This window comes from Bos indicus x Bos taurus, chromosome X (assembly GCF_003369695.1).
Source record: "Bos indicus x Bos taurus breed Angus x Brahman F1 hybrid chromosome X, Bos_hybrid_MaternalHap_v2.0, whole genome shotgun sequence".
NCBI lineage: Eukaryota > Metazoa > Chordata > Mammalia > Artiodactyla > Bovidae > Bos > Bos indicus x Bos taurus.
The window spans coordinates 12,783,086-12,807,088 of record NC_040105.1 but is presented as its reverse complement, the minus strand read 5'-3'; positions in this window follow the sequence as shown (position 1 = coordinate 12,807,088).

The window sequence follows — 24,003 nt, the reverse complement described above, 5'->3', positions numbered from 1 at the left end:
ATATACATGTACTCTCCTATTTTCATATTTGCACACCAGCCTTGCATGCCAAGCTTTACTTATTTTTTAATGTATTTGCAGTGTGGGTTGGAAGAAGGTGAGTATTTCAGAAGTATTACTTGGGAAGAATTTTTTGTCTTGAAATATAGTTGATTGAAAAATTCTTTTCCTTTATGGTTTATCATAAGATATTGAATACAGTTCCCTGTGCTATACAGTAGGATCTTGTTTATCCATCTGAGATACATTAGCTGGCATCTGCTAATCCCAAACTTCCAGTCCTTCCCTCCCTCACCCCTTCCCCCTTGGCAGCCACAAGTCTGTTCTCTATGTCTGTGCATCTGTTTCTCTTTCACAGATATATTCATTTGTGTTGTAGATGTCACATATAAGTGTTATCATATGGTGTTTGTCTTTCTCTGACTTACTTCACTTAGTATGGTGATCTCTCGGTCCATCCGTGCTGCTACAAATGCCATTATTTCCTTCCTTTTCATGGCTGAATAGTCCTCCATTGTATCTATCTGTGCCACATCTTCTTTATCCACTCCTCTGTCAAGGAAGACTCAGGTTGCTTCTGTCTTGGCTACTGTGAGTAGTGCTACTGTGCACATAGGGTGCATGTATCTTTTTAATGTATGGTTTTGTTGGGATATATGCCCAGGAGTAGAATTGCTGAACCATAGGGTAGCTCTATTTTTGGTTTTCCATTGTGGCTCCACCAACTTATATTTACTTGAGAAGAAGTTTTGTATACTTGTCTCATTGAAAGTTAGAAATCTAATCATCAGAAAACCTATAAAAGGATGATAGATCCCTACAATACTATGCTTTGAGGAGCCTTTGGAAGAGCTTTACAATTTTTTTTGAAGCTGTAGCCAGTCATGAGACTATACGTTTTCTCTCTTACTGCTTGTCATCGTAATTTCCACAGTTTAAATTGAGATTAGTGAGTCCAGAGAGACGGAGAATCCTTCGGTGAAACAAAAATATATAATCCCCTCTTTGTGCCTAACATGGGACTCATGTTGCTATAGAAAACTGGTTTTCTCATTAGGAGCCAATTTTATAAGGAGAAGATTGCTACGTAAGATGCTAAAGGATAAACCCTTGGCTTTCTTTCTGTAGAATATAGATGTATTGTAGATTGTAATTCTTTCCAATTCATTTCTGCCAAAGTCCTTTGGGAGCCAGAGCAGATGTGAAATTGAGGAGGTCGCACTGAGGCTCTAGGGGCAGGACTCACAACTACCTCTTGACTTTCACATCAGCAGTGCTCAGGGCGACGTGGCACTTGGAAGCCATCCTCTGCTCGTTAAAAAGGCAGCTGTTATCATGGGAAGATTGCTTGTTCTCTGTTCTATTTTTGGCCTTCTTTTTGTTGTTGTTTCTCCCCTACCTCTTTGACCCTCTAAGTATTGAGCATTAGTTTTCCCCTCTTCCACTTACTGGGCTCCCTGTCCCCAACTTCTGTAACAGTGTATCGGTCAGCCCTTGCCTGATACAGTAATGCTTCATAGCAAACAGTCCCCAAACTCGGTGACTTTAAGCAATAGTCATTTATTCTAGAGCTCACAGATCTGTGGTTTTGCTGCATCTACACAGGGTTAGGCTGGTATCCAGGCTCCAGGGTCTGGGCTCTAGAATCTAGATTTCAGGTTCCAGACTCCAGTTCTGTTTGAATTGCCTCTTCTTCTATGGACCAGAGGTTACCCAAAGCATGTGGTGAACTCAACACGTTCCATTCAGGGGCCCAGGATGAAGGCCAGTGTCCACGTGGGGCATGTGCTTCCCATGGCAGTGCACCAGACTTAAAAAAGGACAAGCTTAGTAGAGCAAACACATTTCGACCTCTGATAGTCTACACACATCCTCTTGTCCAAAGCAAATCACTTAGCCAGACCCAAAGTCAAGGGGTCAGAGAAGTAATGTGTCCTTCAGGAAGATCTGATAACGATGTGGATATATATAATGTGCCTGCAACTGAGTAAAGAATTAGGGACAGAGAGTTCAGTCTTCCAAAAGTAGAAGGTATCACAATGTACTGTATTTTTGGGTTGCCTGTATCCACCCAAAGTGGAGTGATCCACTTGAGGATAGAACCCAATTCTTATTCACCCCTGAATTTCCACATCTGACATGAGACCTGCATTTATCTGAGGTATTCAGTAAGTTATTCTAGAAGTAAATTACTCAATAAATTATTCTGAAACAACAATAAGAAGATGGAAATAATTCTCTCAGAGTACCATTTAAAAAGAGAGAGGAAGAACAAGTCTTGTAGGGCTTCTTCCCCTCCTCTTTTATTCAGCCTGATTCTTTTTGGCAAAACACTAGGTTTTCTTGATTTGGAAACTATTGACTCCTCTTGCAAAAGTCCACCATGACAGGCAAAATCTTTACTCTGATTTTCATCTCTGTGTATTTCCCAGCACCTGCGTGGATGCTTGCTGGTTTTGTTTTCATAAACAGAACAGCAAATGTTCCCCAGGAAGATGCTTTTTTTTTTTCTTTTGATGAAACTTCTTGAAATTAGATGGGTGCCTAAAATAAGATGAGATTGTCTTGAGGTTTTTTGTTCCCTCATGAAACTGACAAGAAATCGGAATTCAGGCACTCTCTTTTCCTCTGTGTTCCTGGGCCTCCAAACCTGTTAACTCTAATGCTAAAATAACAACTTGATGTCTCCCTTGATATTATGTGCATTAAGGTTTTGCAACATAGAGCATCCGTCTTTATTAGTTGAATAAAAGGAGCAGTTATTTATGCAGCACCTACTTTTTCTTTCTATAAAGTGTTTGAAGACTAACCACATGGATTTTGCCAAGGCCTGCCATAGGCTGGAAAGAAACTGTCAGTGCCTCTCCCATCTCCTGTAGTAGGCATGGAACAATGGGTCCTCAGAGATGGCCTTGTCCTACTCCCCAGAACCTGTGAACATGTTACCTTACACAGAAAAAGGGACTTTTCAGGTTTTATTTTTTTAAAATATTTATTTGGCTGCATGGGATCTTAGTTGCAGCACATGAAATCTAGTTCTCCAACCAGGGGTGGAACCTGGACCCCATGCATTGGGAATGTGGAGACTTAGCCACTGGACCACCAGGCACGCCCAGAGTTAATAATCTCGAGTGGATTATCCTGGATTCTCTGTGTGGTTTGACGTAATCACCAAGGTCCTTACAAGAGAGTAAGGAGAGTCAGAGAAGGAGATACAGTGACAGAAGCCGAGGGTGGAGATCTTATGCTGTTGACTTTGAAGATAGAAGAGGAAGGCAGGTGGCTTCTAGAAGCTCAGGAAGGTGAGGAGAAGGATTCTTCCCAAAGTTTCCAGGAGGGATACAGCTCTACCAACACATTTTAAACTTCTGCTTGCCAACATCAGCTAGTAAAGGTGTGTTATTTTAGACCACTAAGGTGGTGAGGGCTTCCTTGGTGGCTCAGATAGTAAAGAATCTGCCTGCAGTGCAGGAGACCCGGGTTCAATCCCTGGGAGAAGGAAATGGCAGCCCAGTCCAGTATTCTTGCCTGAAGAATTCCACAGACAGAGGAGCCCAGCGGGCTCCAGTCCATGGAGTCATGAAGGGTTGAACACAACTGAGCAACTAACACTTTCACTTTCAAGGTGGCGGCAACAGGAAACTAGTACAGCTCTCAAAAGCTTTCCAGAAAGTGTAGACTTGAGAGCTGCTCTGGCTGTGGAAGCAGACTTGTTCATGCATTGGGTAGGCCGGGTGGGCTGCACAGTTGAGACCCTAGGGCCAGCTGCAGCCGTTGACAGGATGAACATGGTTGCCGCCTGGCCCCTCCCCTGGGACAGCTCTGGGGCGTATTCTAGCCCATCTTCAGCGGTCTCCAGCTGGAATGAGACCAGTTGCCCACAGCAGGCTCCTTTCGCCCAGTGCTTCCTCCCCTTTCCTGTTGCACTGCTCCACTTTGCCGACCCCACTTCCCGGGAATGCCTGCCTAATGTTACTTGTCTCAGGGTCCTTTATCAAGAACACAGCCTAGGATACACACACACATGCACGGACAGAGAACCGCTGTGATGGGGAGGAACGAATGACTGGGAAACGGCTTGAGATGACATCCCTAAGAGTCCAGTTGGATGTGTGCCTGGGGCGCTCTCTGATGTAGATGCAGCGGCTCCATCAAAGTCTTTTTGGTGTTTTTAACAGATTTCTCTGGTGGTCCAGTGGTTGAGACTCCATGCTTCCACTGCAGGGGGCACGAGTTTGATCCTTGGTTGGGCAACTAAGATCCTGTGTGCCATGTGGCATGGCCAAAAAATAAAAGTCTTTTTGGTATTTTCAAAGGAGAGAGCAAGTCTTTATCTGTAAAAATTCTGATCAATAGGAAAGTGTAGACTGGTATGAGAAGAAAAAATTGGAGCTCTTGAGGAGGAAATAATTAACTTATTTAAAAATTTGCTCATTCATCTCATGATACTTACTTATCCCGTATGGTTTTCTATGGACCTTTAAAATCAGACACCATACATAGGTATTGTTTTCTTCATAGGTCAACAGGAGAACAAAAGATAATTTCTAGTGAAATGAAATAAGTGTACCAAATAAATGTGATATTCTGAGTTTTGTGAAAATCACTTTGCAAACAAATAAAATGGAGAGATTCATAGGAACAGTTGTACTTTTGGACTTTCCTGGAGGTCCCAGGGTTAGGACTCTGTACTTTCACTAGTGGGGGCCCAGGTTCAATCCCTGGTCAGAGAACTAAGATCCCACAAGCCACACGGTGCATCCAAAAAAAAAAAAGAAAGCAGGTCTGTTAATGTTAATAACTTAGAGGTTATGGACATTTATAGTTGCAACCCACATTTTATCTCAGGCAGTCCAAATGCTGCATTCAAGAGTACAGTTCCTATTGTGTGAGTCTCTAATGTCCATGACGCAGGAATAATCTCACTTTGGAGCAAGGGGCATGGAGTATTCCAGCATCATTCAAAAAAAGCAACCTTAACCACCATGCTGCCAATGAAGTCATCTTAGCAGTAAAAGCAACTGGCAACAAGAGTATGGTTTTTGCTCTGAGCAGTAGAGTTGCTCTTTTTATAAGGAATTTTTCATATTAAAAAAAATTCTGCATGAATACCATTGCTTACTTCAGGGTTAAAATAGTGTAGTTGCAAAATGTTAGTAGTTTGGCATTTAAATATTAAACGATGAAAAGCCGATCATTTTAAGGCTTACAAAAATAATATTTCTGTGATTGCACTTGACATCCCATCTAGAAATCTCTCTTGTATATATGAATGGCTCAGATATGTTTGGTAGATATTTTCTACTCATGTCATTCCACAAGGCAATAAAATAAGTATATTATCACTGCTATTATTATTATGTCACTTTATTGAGAATGAGTATATGGAGTTGTGGAAAAGGGGTACTCTGGTCATAGATGAAGATATAGGGCATCACGGTAATAAAGCAATTCATCATAAATTATGCAGCATATAAGTGGCAGAGCCAGTATTCAAATCCAAAAGAAAAGAATCCTTTACCTGTTTTAAATGGCCAATTTACATATTTGAGAACCTTTATCTACAGATTGATTCTAAGAGTTGCTGCTGCTGCTAAGTCACTTCAGTCATGTCTGACTCTGTGTAACCCCATAGATGGCAGCCCATCAGGCTCCCCTGTCCCTGGGATTCTAAGAGTTAGGAACTAATAATTAGTACTCTCAATAGTATAATTTGTTTAATATTATTCACTGTAGAATAAAGTATTCAGTAGTATGGCTGGAGTAATAGAGAAGTAATCCTATATCATTTCAATCATCCCTAATTATTTTTACCATATGTTTTCTCTATAGTATTTCATCCTAACCTAAGATGTATTTATCTGTCTAATAACTCCCACATTTATAGCTCCAGCTTTGATCTTTCTGTTAAGATCCAAATTCATGCTGCCATCTGACACCTGTCATCTCAATGGAGCTATTTCAGAGGGATTAGAAACCTTACATTTCTAAAAATCAATCATCAGTCTTTCTCACCACCTCCATCCCCTTCTGGAATTTCTCTAATATCAGGAGTCTAGAGTCGTGGCCTTGCCATCTGACCAGTTGTCATCCCACAAATCTGAAATCCATTCTTGCTATCTCCTTCCTTCCTGCCATTTTGCATTCAATCCATTATGTTCTGTTGCCTCTGCTTTTGGGATCCACCCACTTTGTTCCCCTCTCTAGTTTCAGCATCCTCGTCTCAGTGCCCATCAACTCTTGCCTGAACCATTGTGATACTCTGTCCTTACTGTGAGACGTTTATGTAAATAACCTAGAAAAAAATATAACTCGCCATTCTTTTAGAGAGATATATTCACAGAGATTTTACATTTTTCATTTGTTGATTCAGATCTCTCTCTATTGAAGCACAGATGAGTTACAGAACTGTTAGTTTCAGGTGTACAGTGAAGTGAGTCAGTTATATATACACATGTGTATGTTTCTTCTTCTGTTGCGGTGCGTGGACTCTCTAGCTGTGGCACACAGGCTCAGTACTTGTGGTGTGTGGACCCCCACAGCATGTGGAATCTTAGTTCCCCGACCAGTAATCGAACCCACATCCCTGCATTGCAAGGTGAATTCTTAACCACTGGACCACCAGGGAAGTCCCCAGACCTCTTTTAAAAGAAATAGTATAAATGGGATGAAATCTCCCCTCCCCCAATCCTTTTTCCTTCCCCTTTTCCCTGATAATGGTGTATATTGTTTAATGAGTGTATGCTTTTACTTTTCTGAATAGCACCTTAACACAATGTATTGCTTTGTGTATTTTTAAAATGTACACCAACTGTGGTTTATTCATGCAGTGGGGTCCTTGTTGTAGTTAAAGTGAGTAGAGTTAACGTATATATCAATATATATTTGAAAATGCAATATTAAGAAAATACACCAGAAAAAGAACCTTTATGGTCTCTTCTCATTCCTGCATAAGCACATAGAGTAAGTGGCCTTTAAAAAACAAGAACTTGGCCATGCTTTAAAATGGGGTCTTCATGTTGCTCTTGGGATAAAGTTCAAAATCCGTGCCACAGCCTGCACAGACCCTCCCTCCCTGGCTCCTACCTTACTTTCCAGCCTTTGTCTGTATTTCCATCTGCCCTCCATCATCAGAGTCCCTCTGCTGTGTGGGTTCTCCATGTTCTTCACTGCCTCCTCCCCTCATGCCCCCAAATGTGGCCAGTTCCTACAGTCCCTTGATACTCAACTCTAATGCATTTTCTTTGTGGGTTCCCTTCTGACTCATAGGTACCCCCCAAGTCATAACTCATTCAGATAGCCTTTAGCATCACTGACAAGTAGAACTTTCTGTGATGATGGAAATGTTCTGTATATGCCCCATCCGATACTTGACATGTGACTAATGAGCACTTGAAATGTGGCTAGTGAGACCAAAGGACTGAATTTTTAATTTCAGTTGATTGCAATTTAAAGAGTCGCGTGGGTCCCATAGCTACTATATGGGGCCATGCAGCTTTGAAATCTTGCCTTTGTCCTTCATACCACTTCATACCACAGTCCTTAGATATTTACCTCTGTGGGTGTGTGTTTCATGTCCATCCCTCAAAGCTAAGCTCCACTAAGGGAAGGTCATGTTTGCTGTTTCATCACCAGCATTTGCAGTGTGTCTGGCACAAAAGAGATACTCACTGCCTACTCCTTGAATAAATGAATGAATCACTTCATATATTTCTCTAAAGAATTTAGATTCTAACTATTAGACCAAGAAGAATTTGGGGCAAGAATTGTGAGCAAGAAAACTAATAAGACTACCTTTGCAGTTTAGAAAGAGCATGGATGCAGCCAAAGGAAGGATGGGTGCAAGCAACCAAGGGAGAGGAAGATTGGAAGGTGGTTAGTGCATTCATCCTAGCAATGAATGGTGCACACCTAATGATGGGAGATTGTTAGAGATGCAGGGAGAAATTAGGAGATTGGGTATTAGTTGAATATGAGGCATAAGGAAGGGAAAGGATGTCTCAATTTATCTCCCCATCCCCTGGGGCAGACAAAGGCTTGGATGCTAGCAGTTATTTGGGAGGTACTCCCAGAGAGTATGAATGAGGAAAAAGGGATATGAGACTGAGAAGGAAGAAGAGCCAGCACAGGGTGAGCTCATGGTCAGGTTACTGCCGGGTGAGCAACTTGGACTCAATGCCATTGGGGGCGGGGCTTCTGAGGACCAGTGTGGAGCACACCTCACGTGGTCCTATTGGATGATGAGAAGGCAGGGTACTTACTCACCAGCTCCATTCCTTGTAGCAGGTTTTCTCTGAACCCATCAGCTCCCCTGCATATCTGTGTTAGGCTCTGGTGCCTGAGTGGGCTCCTCTACTGTCAGACAGAGTGCTCAGACGTAGAAGTGAGATGCAAGTGCTCAAGGAGGAAAGTTGTTGGTCAGCCAGGAACCCTCTCCCTCAGTGGCAGCTTTCAGGGATAGAGAACAGGATGTTTACTGCATCTGTTCCATATGGTTCTAAAAACACTTGCAGGCTCCTGGACTGTTGCATTACTTCTGAGAGCAGGGTGATATAAAACACAGGGAGACCTGTAGAGCAGATGCTGTGACCCACTCCTGCACCTTGACCACTGTCTCTCTTAGTACACAGTGGACATGCGAGGGCCAGGTAAGCAGTGGTACCATCATTCCAGAACACAGGCTCACTCTCGGCCTCCATGCCCCTGTTACCCAACTCTCACCATGGGAGGTGATTCCAGGTTGAATTGGTATTGGATATTGCAACATCTTCTTTCCTGATATCCATCATGCTTGTACTTAAATAGGGCAGCTTGTGGCTCAGCTGGTAAGGCATCGGCCTGCAATGCAGGAGACCTGGGTTCGATCCCTGGGTTGGGAAGATCCCCTGGAGAAGGGAAAGGCTACCCACTCCAGTATTCTGGCCTGGAGAATTTTATGGACTGTATAGTCCATGGTCATAGAGAGTCAGACACGACTGAGTGACTTTCACTTCACTTCAGTGGTACACAGAATTCTAAAATGGCCTCAAGATTCCAGGAACCTGGTGTATGTGTCATGAATAACCCCACCCCCCTTTTGGAGAATGGGTAAGAGTTGTGAACATAATGGGATCTCGGTCCCATGACTAGCTGACGTCACATGGCAAAGGTAAAAAGATTTGGACATGTAAATAAGGTAAAGCACCTACTCAGTTATCTTGAATTAATTAAAAGGGACAGTATCCTGAGTGGGCCTGTACTAATCAGGTGAGCCCTTTAACACAGGCCTAGTGTTTCCAAATAGGAAAAGGAGTACATCAAGGCTGTATACAGTCACCCTGCTTATTTAACTTATATGCAGAATACATCATGAGAAACGCTGAGCTGGAAGAAGAACAAGCTGGAATCAAGATTGCCGGGAGAAATATCAATAACCTCAGATATGCAGATGACACCACCCTTATGGCAGAAAGTGAAGAGGAACTCAAAAGCCTCTTGATGAAAGTGAAAGTGGAGAGTGAAAAAGTTGGATTAAAGCTCAACATTCAGAAAACAAAGATCATGGCATCTGGTCCCATCACTTCATGGCAAATAGATGGGGAAACAGTCAAAAAAGTGGCTGACTTTGTTTTTTTAGACTCCAAAATCACTGCAGATAGTGATTGCAGCCATGAAATTAAAAGATGCTTGCTCCTTAGAAGGAAAGTTATGACCAACCTAGATAGCATATTAAAAAGCAGACATTACTTTGTCAATAAAGGTCCATCTCATCAAGGCTATGGTTTTTCCAGTAGTCATGTATGGATGTGAGAGTTGGACTATAAAGAAAGCTGAGTGCTGAAGAATTGATGCTTTTGAACTGTGGTGTTGGAGAAGACTCTTGAGAGTCCCTTGGACTGCAAGGAGATCCAACCAGTCCATCCTAAAGGAGATCGGTCCTGAGTATTCATTGGAAGGACTGATGTTGAGGCTGAAACTCCAATACTTTGGCCACCTGATGCAACGAGCTGACTCATTTGAAAAGACCCTGATGCTGGGAAAAATTGAAGGCGGGAGGAGAAGGGGACAACAGAAGATGAGATGGTTGGATGGCATCATTGACTCAGTGGATATGAGCTTGGGTAAACTCCGGGAGTTGGTGATGGACAGGGAGGCCTGGCATGCTGCGGTTCATGGGGTCACAAAGAGTCAGACATGACTGAGCACCTGAACTTGGCCTGAGAATTTGTGAACCTCAGTTTCCTCATCTGTAAAATGAGAATAAAAATATAACATATAATTTTTATAAGTTTTAAATTCAGTGCCTGGCATTAAGCCAGCACTCAAGTCAGTTATTGTTATGATACTATTATGACTTTATTATATAGTTCTTTGTTAGGTTGCAAGTTATCGGACAGCTTAACATATATTGAATCAAATAAAACTGAATCTAATTGATTTTTCTAGTAGTGAGCTGTGATGGGACTTCCCAGGTGGTGCTAGTGGTAAAGTGTCCCCCTGCCAATGCAGGAGACATAAGAGACATGGGTTCAACCCCTGGATTGGGAAGATCCCCTGGAAGAGGGCATGGCAACCCACTCCAGTATTCTTGCCTGGAGAATCCCATGGACAGAGGAGCCTAGTGGGCTACAGTCTACGGGGTTGCAAAGAGTCGAACACGGCTGAGCAACTAAGCATACACACAAGCTATGATGGGCTGACCCAAGCAGAAGGGAATAATTTTATGTTCTATTTTATGAAAATTAATTAGATATGTACTATGTGCTTTGGAGAAGCAGATGAATAAAACTAAATCCTTGCACTTAAGGAGCATGTGGTAAGAATTCATTGAAGCAGAATGTTAAGCATGGTAGCATAGATGCTGAGGTTTTTTTTTTTTTTTTTTCAAAATTACTTACTGAAACAGCACATATGCATAAAACTGCACAAATCCTAACCATTCAGCTGAAAACAAATTTGAACAAATTTCCATGACTTCCATGTAACTGGCATCCAGATAAACAAAAGGAACATTACCAGCTTCCATCAGCCTCATGCAAGTGACTGCTCAAAGTCAACACTTCTCTTGACTTCTCATACTCTAGACTGACTTTGCAAGTTCTTGAATTTCATATAAATGGAATCACACAATATGTCCTTTATTTTATGGCTTCTTTTGTTCACCATTGTGTGGGTTAAGTTTCATCCATTTTTTAAAATATTTATATATTTATTTGGCTATGTTGAGTCTTAGTTGCAGAATGTGAGGTCTTCATTTGCATTACATAGATCTTTTGTTGTGGGCACGCGGACTCTGTAGTTGTGGCAAGAGGGCTCGGTATTTGTAGCCCATGGGCTCTGGTAGTTGTAGTGCACGGGCTTCGTTGCTCCGTGGCATGGGGGATCTTAGTTCCCTGACCAGAGATTGCACTTGCATCCCCTGCATTGCAAGGCAGATTCTTAACCTCTGGACCACCAGGGAAGTCCCTCATCCGTGTTGTTGTGCATAGTTGTTGATCAGTTATTCTCATTGCCAGATGGTATTCCATTGTGTCAGTATTCCACAATTTATCCATTCTAGTGTTGATGGGCCTTTGCATGGCTTCCAGTTTTTGCTGATTACAAATACTGTTCTATGAACATACTCAGAGATATTTTGGGATGACATTTCTGTTGAGAATATATAATATATAGAAGTAGAATTAGATTTTGAATTTTCAAGTAACAGTAGGATCAATGAATATGAACAGCAATAAAGTGACTCAGAGAGACAGAGAAACGGGACATTCAGCAGTGTGCAGGCTGCTAGATAGGCAGTTGTACATCCTGTAATGACCACCAGAAGAATCAGTCAATAAAGACTGAACTGGAATATATTGCACCTTCCAGTATGAAAAGGGGCAGAGACCATACACCGACCTTATAGGGACGGACTTGTGAATATTGATTGAAAGAATATTCTCAATATTGAGGAACATTGAGACATAGGTGTGACTGTGACATTTGAGTAGAACAGATACAAACAAGGTTATCTTACTGAGCCAAAACATAAAACTCATCAGTTTCTAGTAGTAGGTGTAAAACTGGTAAAGAAAATGCTCTTTTAAGCAAATCACTTTCTGGTTACACAATCTCCCTTATGGCTATTTGAAGCCATATGGCTGGGTTCTGACGAATGAGTTGTAGGGAGAAGAATTCATATTACTTACTGGCCTGGATATAAACCTTCCTATGTAATCTACTCAGTCCCTTTTTCTCTGACAAGAGCCAATAAAGAGGGCTCCCCCCCACCTCCAACCAACCATCATCAGACTGTGATGACAGCAAAAAGTTAACTTTTGTTGCAATAGACCACTGAGATTTTAGGGTTATTTTATTGCTCATGTACAGCTTAACCTGCCATGATTATAATGGTAGGCAATAAGAGGGGCTGTAGAGAAATTTTATAACTTTGAGTTGTCTAACTATATAGACTGCCTTTAACTACTTTTGTTAATGTTCATTATCCCTTGCTTAGTACCTCCAAGAATTCCTTGGTTTTTGTTTTTAACTGAAATATAGTTGTTTTATAATGTTTTGTTATTTTCTGGTATACTACAAAGTGATTTAGTTTTATGCAGTTTTCAGATTCTTTTCCACTGTAGGTTATTACAAGATACTGAATACAATTCTCTGTGCTATGTAACAGGTCATTTTTGGTTATCTGTTTTATATATAGTATGTATCTGTTAATCCCAAGCTCCAAATTTATCCCTCCTCCCCCTTCCCCCTTTGGTAATCATCAGTTTGTTTTCTATGAGTTTCTTTCTGTTTGGTAGATAAGTCCATTTATATAATATCTTTAGGTTCCACATATAAGTGTTATATGAGATTTGTCCTTCTCTTTTTGACTTACTTGGGATAATCATCTTTAGGTCCATCCATGTTGCAGCAAATGGCATCATTTCATTCTTTGTATGGCCGAGTACTATTCCATTGCATATACGGACCACATCTTCTTTATCCATTTATCTGTCAGTGGACATTTAGGTTGTTTCCATGTCTTGGCTTCTGTAAATAGTGCTGCTCTGAACATTGGGATGCATGTATCTTTTCAAAATAGGTTTTCTCCAGAAATAAATGCCCAGGGTTGGGATTGCAGGATCATATGGTAACTCTGTTTTTAGTTTTTTTAGGGAACCTCCATACTACTCTTCATAGTGGCTACGTCAGTTTATAGTCTCACAAATATTGTAGGAGGGTTCCCTTTTCTTCACATCCTCTCCAGCATTTATTGTTTGTAGACTTTTTAATGATGGCTATTCTGAGAGATGTGAGATGATAACTCATTGTAGGTTTGGTTTGCATCTCTAATAATTAGCAATATTTAGCATCTTTCCATATGCCTGTTGGCCATCTGTATGTCTTCTTTGAATTTTTTGTAAATTTACAGAACGGAGCAACTACTACCACAGTTCACTTTTAAAACACTTTGATCACCCCTAAAGTATCCTCCATGCCCATGTGCTGTCAAAACTACTTATCCAGCCCAGTTCAGTTCAGTTGAGTTGCTCAGTCGTGTCCGACTCTTTGTGACCCCATGAATCACAGCACTCCAGGTCTCCCTGTCCATCACCAACTCCCGGAGTTCACTCAGACTCATGTCCATCGAGTCAGTGATGCCATCCAGCCATCTCATCCTCTGTCGTCCCCTTCTCCTCCTGCCCCCAATCCCTCCCAGCATCAGAGTCTTTTCCAATGAGTCAACTCTTCACATGAGGTGGCCAAAGTACTGGAGTTTCAGCTTTAGCATCATTTCTTCCAATGAACACCCAGGACTGATCTCCTTTAGGATGGACTGGTTGGATCTCCTTGCAGTCCAAGGGGCTCTCAAGAGTCTTCTCCAACACCACAGCTCAAAAGCATCAATTCTTCAGTGCTCAGCTTTCTTCACAGTCCAACTCTCACATCCATACATGACCACTGGAAAAACCATAGCCTTGACTAACGGACCTTTGTTGGCAGAGTAATGTCTCTGCTTTTCAACATGCTATCTAGGTTGGTCATAACTTTCCTTCCAAGGAGTAAGCGTCTTTTAATTTCATGGCTGCAGTCACCATCTGCAGTGATTTTGGAGCCCCCAAAAATAAAGTCAGCCACTGTTTCCCCATCTATTTCCCATGAAGTGATGGGACCAGATGCCATGATCTTAATTTTCTGAATGTTGAGCTTTAAGCTAACTTTTTTCACTCTTCTCTTTCACTTTCATCAAGAGGCTTTTTAGTTCCTCTTCACTTTCTGCCATAAGGGTGGTGTCATCTGCATATCTGAGGTTATTGATATTTCTCCTGGCAAACTTGATTCCAGCTTGTGCTTCTTCCAGTCCAGCATTTCTCATGATGTACTCTGCATATAAGTTAAATAAGCAGGGTGACAATATACAGCCTTGACGTACTCCTTTTCCTCTTTGGAACCAGTCTGTTGTTCCATGTCCAGTTCTAACTGTTGCTTCCTGACCTGCATATAGGTTTCTCAGGAGGCAGGTCAGGTGGTCTGGTATTCCCATCTCTTTCAGAATTTTCCACAGTTTATTGTGATCCACACAGTCAAAGGCTTTGGCATAGTCAGTAAAGCAGAAATAGATGTTTTTCGGGAACTCTCTTGCTTTTTTCCATGAATCAGCGGATGTTGGCAATTTGATCTCTGGTTCCTCTGCCTTTTCTAAAACCAGCTTGAACATCAGGAAGTTTATGGTTCACGTATTGCTAAAGCCTGGCTTGGAGAATTTTGAGCATTACTTTACTAGCGTGTGAGATGAGTGCTATTGTGCGGTAGTTTGAACATTCTTTGGCATTTCCTTTCTTTGGGATTGGAATGAAAACTGACCTTTTCCAGTCCTGTGGCCACTGCTGAGTTTTCCAAATTTGCTGGCATATTGAGTGCAGCACTTTCACAGCATCATCTTTTAGGATTTGAAATAGCTCAACTGGAATTCCATCACCTCCACTAGCTTTGTTCGTAGTGATGCTTTCTAAGGCCCACTTGACTTCACATTTCAGGATGCCTGGCTCTAGGTGAGTGATCACACATCATGATTATCTGGGTCATGAAAATATTTTTTTTACAGTTCTTCTGTGTATTCTTGCCATGTCTTCTTAATATCTTCTGCTTCTGTTAGGTCCATACCATTTCTGTCCTTTATCGAGCCCATCTTTGCATGAAATAGTCCCTTGGTATCTGTAATTTTCTTGACGAGATCCCTAGTCTTTCCCATTCTGTTGTTTTCCCTCTATTTCTTTGCATTGATCACTGAGAAAGGCTTTCCTATCTCTCCTTGCTATTCTTTGGAACTCTGCATTCAGATGCTTATATCTTTCCTTTTCTCCTTTGTTTTTCGCGTCTCTTCTTTTCACAGCTATTTGTAAGGCCTCCCCAGACAGCCATTTTGCTTTTTTGCATTTCTTTTCCATGGGGATGGTCTTGATCTCTGTCTCCTGTACAATGTCACGAACCTCATTCCATAGTTCATCAGGCACTCTATCAGATCTAGTCCCTTAAATCTATTTCTCACTTTCACTGTAGTCATAAGGGATTTGATTTAGGTCATACCTGAATGGCCAATGGTTTTCCCTACTTTCTTCAATTTAAGTCTGAATTTGGCAATAAGGAGTTCATGATCTGAGTCACAGTCTGCTCCTGGTCTTGTTTTTGCTGACTGTATAGAACTATTCCATCTTTGGCTGCAAAGAATATAATCAATCCAGCCCAAGTGTCCAGCAACTGTTAACTTGCTTATGTTAATTTTAAGGGATCTGGCAATCCTAAGATTCTATGAATCTTAGAATTCTGAGATTTGGGCACACTTATGTTTCCCAAAATGTGGGCTCAGTTAGTACAGGGAATTCTAAAGGCCTTTGCTTTTCAGAGAGCACATGCCTTCCTTGCACTTGCCATTTTGACACTTAGCAGCTTCCTCATTAGCACAACTTTTCACATTGAGCAGCTGTGCAAACACTTACTGTTTGCTTTGCTGTTGAGTGAGGCTCTGGCATCCCAGGAATACTGAGGGCAGAGGGGCTCCATCACATGGTATAAACATTGACTTCTTGGTTAATGTAGGCATATTGCTTCCAGGTTGTTCTTTATGGATGAACTCAGCAGAAGACAAACTTTTTAGAACTTTGAAATAAGAGATCTTTTCTTCGGAGGTTTCCAGAGAATGTTATTCTGTCCTAACTGCAGAATAGACACACATTTAAACCCAGTTCTTTCCATCTCACTGGTAGACATGGATGTTGTATTTAGAGATACCTGGAGTTTTGCTGCCCATTCCTAAGAATGTGCTTTTGTGTTAAGCACTGAGGTAACTTCTCCACAGATGGAAAGATTCTGTTGGGTTTCTTGGGCTTCCCTGTGGGCTCAGTGGTAAAGAATCACCTGCCAAGACAGGAGACATGGGTTCAATCCCTGAGTGGGGAAGATCCCCTGGAGAAGGAAATGGCAACCCACTCCAGTATTCTTGCCTGGGAAATCCCATGAACAGAGGAGCCTGGTGGGCTACAGTCCAAAGGATCACAAAAGTTGGACATGACTTGGTGACTAAACAACAACCTTATATTTTTTTTATTTATTTTTACACAAAAGGGACTGAAAGGCATTAGTATAGTCTAGTCTCTGAATATAATCAGGGCTAGTATGTTACAAGATCTTAGTTCTACCCTCTTTGTTTAGCTGGGAGTACTTTTGGCTATAGTTAGAGAATTCACAGCTAACAGTAGTGTAAACCATAAGGAAATTCAGTTATATTATACACCAAGAAGTCTGGTTGTCTTAGGCTTGATGTGATAGTTTGATAAAACCTTGAAAGATGCAAGGCCTGTCATTTGGTTCTGTTGTTGTCAGCCCGTTGTCTTTTCTGCCTTAGGTCACATGACGGCTGCTGCAGTTCTACGTATCAGAGCATTCCATGTCCACATTCAAGGTGGGAAGAGTGAATGAGCTGTACCAGAGAATACTCTGCATATCTGTCCTGTTGTAAGGAAGAAAGATCCTTTCCGGAAGTTCCCAGCAGACTTCCTCTTCCATCCAGCTGATTGGAGCAGTGTCACATGGACACTTGAAGCTGTAGGAGAGACTAAGAATGTAAGTTGTTTTCAGTCTTTCTTTTTAATTTTAAAGTTATTTATTCCTTTGGCTGCTCCTGGTCTTAGTCATAGCATACAGGATCTTCGGTCTTCGTTGTGACACTTAGAATCTTTAGGTGCGGCTCTCAGGATCTTTAGGTGCGGCATGTGAACTCTCAGTTGCAACATATGAGATCAAGTTCCCTGACCAGGGATTGAACCCAGGCCCCCTTTATTGGGAGCACAGAATCTTAGCCACTGGGCCACCAGGAAAGTCCCTAACCTCTTTAATAGAAAGTGGCAAAGGAGAAGAGAAATGGGATGGCTATTGTACCAATGACACCATCTGCCATACCTTATCATTGTTCTGAGAGATTATTTCAGGGCTGTACAACCCATATTTTAGGCTCTAACAGTTTTGCAAATTCCTAGATATGTTGAAGAAGGAAGATATTGACCTATTTTTTTTCAGGGAGGGCGGGATTTAAACCTTCTGTGGGCTCATGAGTTAAGCAGACTTTCCCCACCACTTTGGGATTTTTTTTTTCATTTTTTGGTTTGTTTTAGTGATTATTATCCAAGGAACTGTAGTATAACCATAAAAAAAGGAAAATTATGTGATTATTTTGAGTAACTGAACCAGAAAAGTAAATAATCCAGAGCCTTTACTTTTGAAAGTTAGCAGTAAACTTAGAATATCCAATTGGAATGAAATTTACTGTGCCTTTCCCTTTGGGATATAATTGGGCTATTATTGAGCTTACCAAATAGCAAACACTGAAAAGAAAGAGTCAATTTTAACTGATAACACCTACATCTATCTATACCCAAAAGCCTTTTGCCTGACCCTCATTATACAACCAAAATCTATTTCCATTTACTTGAAGAGAAAAGATTGATTTTCTCATTTCGTTTTAGATAAACACTGATAACTACACTCTGAAAAAGTACCATTCACCTGCAGTGTCTTCTTCCCTAGGGTCCCATCAAATTAAAGTTACTTAATTCCCCCAATTGAGACACAAATTTCTCTTGTCAAAATATATAAATTAGGGCCAAAAATAGAACCTGAAAATTAAAATGAATAAGAAGTAATACTTTTTACCCACATACCAGTAGACCAAATTTAAAAAATTGGCAGCTCTCACTAAAAATGTTTTCATCCATATATTAGGAAAGAAAATGGAAACTGTTACTGACATTAATTTTATTTTGGAGTTTGAATTCATGATCAGTTCTCAGTCTCTTTGTTTCATTTTTATGATATAAAGGGAGCCAGAGACTGGTCCTTAAAAAATATATATATATATATATATATATAGAAATATATATATATATATATATATAGAAATATATATATATATATTTATAGAAGCCTGTCACTTCTTCAATGAAGCCACTTCTACCTAATACCAAACCATATTACACAGCAATACCAGTCAGTGTGGTTTTTTATTGACCCCTTCAAAATCTAGTCCACTTTGCTCCTTGTCATCATTATTACTATCATCATCATCATCATCATCATCATATCTATTTATTTGGGGAACTCATACATGGATAACAGCTTAGTCAGTAGGAAGCAAATGTTTCTGGATGCCCTCCTCCAGCTCTATTTATTTTCTTTTACAAATTGTAAGAAAGTGGACGAAGCTGGACTACCCCATCTTCATCCAAAGATGTCCTAGAATTTGTGGGCTAAACATGGATTAGCAATAATATAGAGGGTTAGAATACACAGGGACAGAGGAGCCTGGTGAGCTGCCATCTATGTGGTCGCATAGAATCGGACATGACTGACGCGACTTAGCAGCAGCAGCAGCAGCAGCAGAATGCATTGTAGGGCTGTCCTAACCTCATTTTGCTCTATCCTTGCCACTGTCCCAAAGGCCCAAACTGGGTAAAGGTAGATTCTAAGACTAATGTAATTACAGTGTATCTATGTGGGTTTCACCGCTGTCAGATGTAACACAAATACGTCCTCATTGCAACTTGAAATTCACTGTCTAAATCCACTAGAGGAGAGAGTATCATGGTTTAACAAAATGCCACATAATGAGCCGATTAGGCTCTGGCTTTGTATAGACTGCTTATGGTAGATTTGACCTGTCCGTGAAGATCCACCCCACAAGGGTAACAGTCATATCAGTTCTCTATGACAAGTGCCGTCTTGTCCCTGCCAGCCACTGGCCACCGCTGACTATTAGAGAATGACATGTGCTCCAAGCTATGACAGCCAGATCCTCTGTCACAGGACCTAAGAATCAGGATTCAGAGGAGAATCAGAATTCCCTGGGTCTGGCTTGAACTGAGGACATGGAAATTTAGGGTCTGTGGAGGGATGGCTCTGAGCACAAAGAAACAAAGATAACTAAGAAAAGAAAGAAAATTCTGAAATATATGAGCAGAGACAAACAGTGCTAGGAAACCCTAGGTATACTCTGATAGGGGAGAGAGAGGGGAAGGGAGAGCGAGACTGCATTTCCATGGGTTTGGACAAATGTGTAATGGCATGACTCCAGTATTATAGTGCTGGGGTCCAGCCCCTGCTGATCCAGGGTATTCGAAGGGGAGACGGCTTCGGCAAGGATCAGGATACAATAGCTTCAATTAGACATTAATTAGAGATTTAAAGAGTAATAGAATGAGGATAGCTCAGTAGGAAAATTCAGTGGAGAAAAGAGGCTGAGTAGCTTGGTTTACGCGGGAGACCAATAAAACTTCAAGACAAGAAGCTTGCACCACTTACCTAGGCTGCAGGTGTCCTTCCGTTCTCCCGAAGGAGAGGAGACACTGAGGCCTCCCAGGTCGGATCTTAGAAGCCCAGGCAAAATTAGTAAGCTTGGTGGGTTCCGCGCTCCAGATGGAGACTCAGCCAGAGTGAGAGAGCGAGCGACATGGGGAGACCAGTCTTTCGAGGAACTGATCCCAATTCTTTATTTTCCAGAGTCTGCTTTTATACACTGAGATGTTATACAAAAGTCACGTGGGGACAGCAGTCCTGACTTTTATTAAAGTCAGGTGCTTTACACAAATGTATACAGAGGTCTTACGGGTGTTACATCATCTTCTGGCCAGGGGGGCCTGCTGACAATTTACGACCCTCTCCTTGTGACAGCGGTCAGTCAACACTTATTTCTCCAGGGGTGATTATTCTTAAAACACGTCACTCAAATAAAGTTACATTCCTGTAGGGTGAGGGTGTAGTGGGTTTTAGTTAAGGAAAGAATTTACTTGGCCTAAGGTCTAACGTGATTTATATCAAAGGTTAATACTTATTTCTTCTATATATTCATTAATGTGTATGAGGGCAGGGGAAGTGGAGACTTAGCAGTAAACATTGGCTCAACAAACGAAAAACCCTTCACCAATACAATTTCTAATCAGCCCACTATACTTATACTAATAATTTTCTAACTTCTCTAAAGAACCTGTTTTTAGAAGGTTTAAAGCATCTCGTGCCTCTCACGGTTGGGAGGCTGTGAGCAATCCCATGTGGCCAGACAAGCCTGTCAGGCAGGCTAGAAAACCTTCAGAGGAGTTTGTAAGTTGAAACACTCCTGTCACGCCCAGGAATTTTTATTAACTGGAGCTCTAAGTTAACTCCTTCTCCGAAAGAGGTGGTGGGGGACAGCCCCCCCCTAAAGTCAGAGGTGTAGGTGAGAGCACAAAGTAGTAAAGTAGGCAGGCTCTGGTTATGGGGGTAGATGCTCGAGGATTTCCAGGGGGACTCCTGAGGCTCGATCCCGCCTTTGCGTATGTCGAGCCTCCTTCCTCATGACTTTGCCATGGGCGGAGTGCCTCACGCCGGCCCCCAACATTATAGTATCATATGCAGTGCTTACTGCCCTAAAAATCCTCTGTGCTCTGCTGGTTCATCCTTCCCTTCCCCCAGCTGGCAACCACTGATCTTTTTACTGTTGACATAGCTTTGTATTTGTCACAATGTCATATAAGTGGAATTAAACCATGTGTAGCCTTTTCAGATTGGTTTCATTCACTTATCAATATGCATTTAAGTTTCTGCCATATTTCTTCATGGCTCAATGGCTCTTTTTTTCACCACTGAATAATATTCCACTGTCTGTATATACTGCACTTAAGTTGTCCACTGAACTGCTAAAGGATATTTTGGTTGCTTCCAAGGGTTTGGCAGTTATGGATAAAGCTGCTATAAACATCCATGTGCAGGATTTTGCATGGACATAAGTTTTCAACTCCTTTGGGTAAATACCAAAGAGCGTGATTGCTGGATCATATGCTGAGACTATGTTTAGTTTTCTAAGAAACTGCCACACTGTCTTCCAAAGTGGCTGTGTCCTTTTGCATTCCCATCAGCTATAAATGAGAGTTCCTGTTTTTCCACATCCATGCCAGCATTTGATGTTGTCAGTTTCCGGATTTTGGCCATTCTGATAGCTGTATAATAGTATTTTTTTGTTTTAACTTGTATTTCCCTGTGATGACGTGATGTGGAGCATCTTTTCATATGCCTGTTTGACATATATATGTCTTCTCTAGTGAGGTGTCTGTTAAGGTCTTTGGCCCATTTTTTAACCAGGTAGTTTGTTTTATTGTTGAGTTTTAGGACTTTGTACATTTGGAGAACAGCTCTTTATCAGATGTGTCTTCAGCAAATACTTTCTCCCAGTCTATAGCTTTTAAAAAACAGTCCTTTATATTTGGCTGTGCTGTGTCTTCATTGCTGCCCTCTGGGGTTCTCTAGTTATGGAGAGCAGGGGCTACTCTCGAGTTGCGGTGCGCGGCTTTGTCATTGCGATGGCTTCTCTTGTTGTGGAGCACAGACTCTAGGGTCTGTGCTCCCTATTGGTAGTTCTGTTGCGCAGGTTTGGTAGTTGTGGCACATGGGATTAGTTGCCCCACAGCACGTGGTATCTTCCCAGACCAAGGATAGAACCTGTGTCCCCTGTATTGCAAGGTGATTCCTAACCACTGGACCACCAAGGAAGCCCTCCAGTCTATAGCTTATCTTCTCATTCTCTTACAGTGTCTTTTGCAGAGCAGAAACCTTTAGTTTGAATGAAATCCTCCTTGGCAATTATTTCATTGATGGATCATGCCTTTGGCGCTGTGTCTTAAAAAGTCATTGCCAAACCCAAGGTCATCCAGATTTTCTCCTTTGTTATCTTTAGAAGTTTAACAGTTTTGTGGTTTACATCTAGATCTGTGATACATTTTGACTTAATTTTGGACTTAATAATTTAAGTTATTTCTTCTAACTTCACATGCATCTACAACTGTCCAAATAAAAAAGGACCATTGATTAAGCCCAAGAACTCAGCTCTGTGGTCTCTATTAATCCATATCATATTCTCAGAAAAGTAGTCTCATGGTCTATGGGAAATAAAAGGAGAGTTTGTGATCCTCTAAGTGGAGAATAAGGAAAGATATAAGCATCTGAATGCAGAGTTCCAAAGACTAGCAAGGAGAAATAAGAAAGTCTTCCTCAGCGATCAATGCAAAGAAATAGAGGAAAACGATAAAATGGGAAAGACTAGAGATCTCTTCAAGAAAATTAGAGATACCAAGGGAACATTTCATGCAAAGATAGACTCAATAAAAGACAGAAATGGTATGGACCGAACCGAAGCAAAAAATATTAAGAAGAGGTGGCACGAGTACACAGAAGAACTATATAAAAAACATCTTCATGACCCAGATAATCATGTGTGATCACTCACCTAGAGCCAGACATCCTGGAATGTGAAGTCAAGTGGGCCTTAGAAAGCATCACTACAAACAAAGCTAGTGGAAGTGATGGAAGTCCAGTTGAGCTATTTCAAATCCTAAAAGATGATGCTGTGAAAGTGCTGCACTCAATATGCCAGCAAATTTGGAAAACTCAGCAGTGGCCACAGGACTGGAAAAGGTCAGTTTTCATTCCAATCCCAAAGAAAGGAAATGCCAAAGAATGTTCAAACTACTGCACAATTGCACTCATCTCACACGCTAGTAAAGTAATGCTCAAAATTCTCCAAGCCAGGCTTCAGCAATACATGAGCTGTGAACTTCCAGATGTTCAGGCTGGAAGATCAAATTGCCAACATCCACTGGATCATCGAAAAAGCAAGAGAGTTCCCGAAAAACATCTATTTCTGCTTTATTGACTATGCCAAAGCCTTTGACTGTGTGGATCACAATAAACTGTGGAAAATTCTGAAAGAGATGGGAATACCAGACCACCTGACCTGCCTCTTGAGAAACCTGTATGCAGGTCAGGAAGCAACAGTTAGAACTGGACATGGAACAACAGACTGGTTCCAAATAGGAAAAGGAGTACGTCAAGGCTGTATATTGTCGCCCTGCTTATTTAACTTATATGCAGAGTACATCATGAGAAATGCTGGGCTGGAAGAAGCACAAGCTGGAATCAAGATTGCTGGGAGAAATATCAATAACCTCAGATATGCAGAGGTGACACCACCCTTATGGTAGAAAGTGAAGAGGAACTAAAGAGCCTCTTGATGAAAGTGAAAGAGGAGAGTGAAAAAGTTAGCTTAAAGCTCAACATTCAGAAACTAAGATCATGGCATCCGGTCCCATAACTTCATGGCAAATAGATGGGGAAGCAGTGGAAAGAGTGACAGACTTTATTTTGGGGGGCTCCAAAATCATTGTAGATGGGGACTGCAGCCCTGAAATTAAGATGCTTACTCTTTGGAAGAAAAGTTATGACCAACCTAGACAGCATATTAAAAAGCAGAGACATAGAGACATTACTTTGCCAACAAAGGTCCATCTAGTCAAAGTATGGTTTTTCCAGTGGTCATGTATGGATGAGAGAGTTGAACTATAAAGAAAGACGAGTGCCAAAGAATTGATGCTTTTGATTTGTGGTGTTGGAGAAGACTCTTGAGAGTCCCTTGGACAGCAGGGAGATCCACCCAGTCCATCCTAAAGAAAATCAGTGCTGAATATTCAT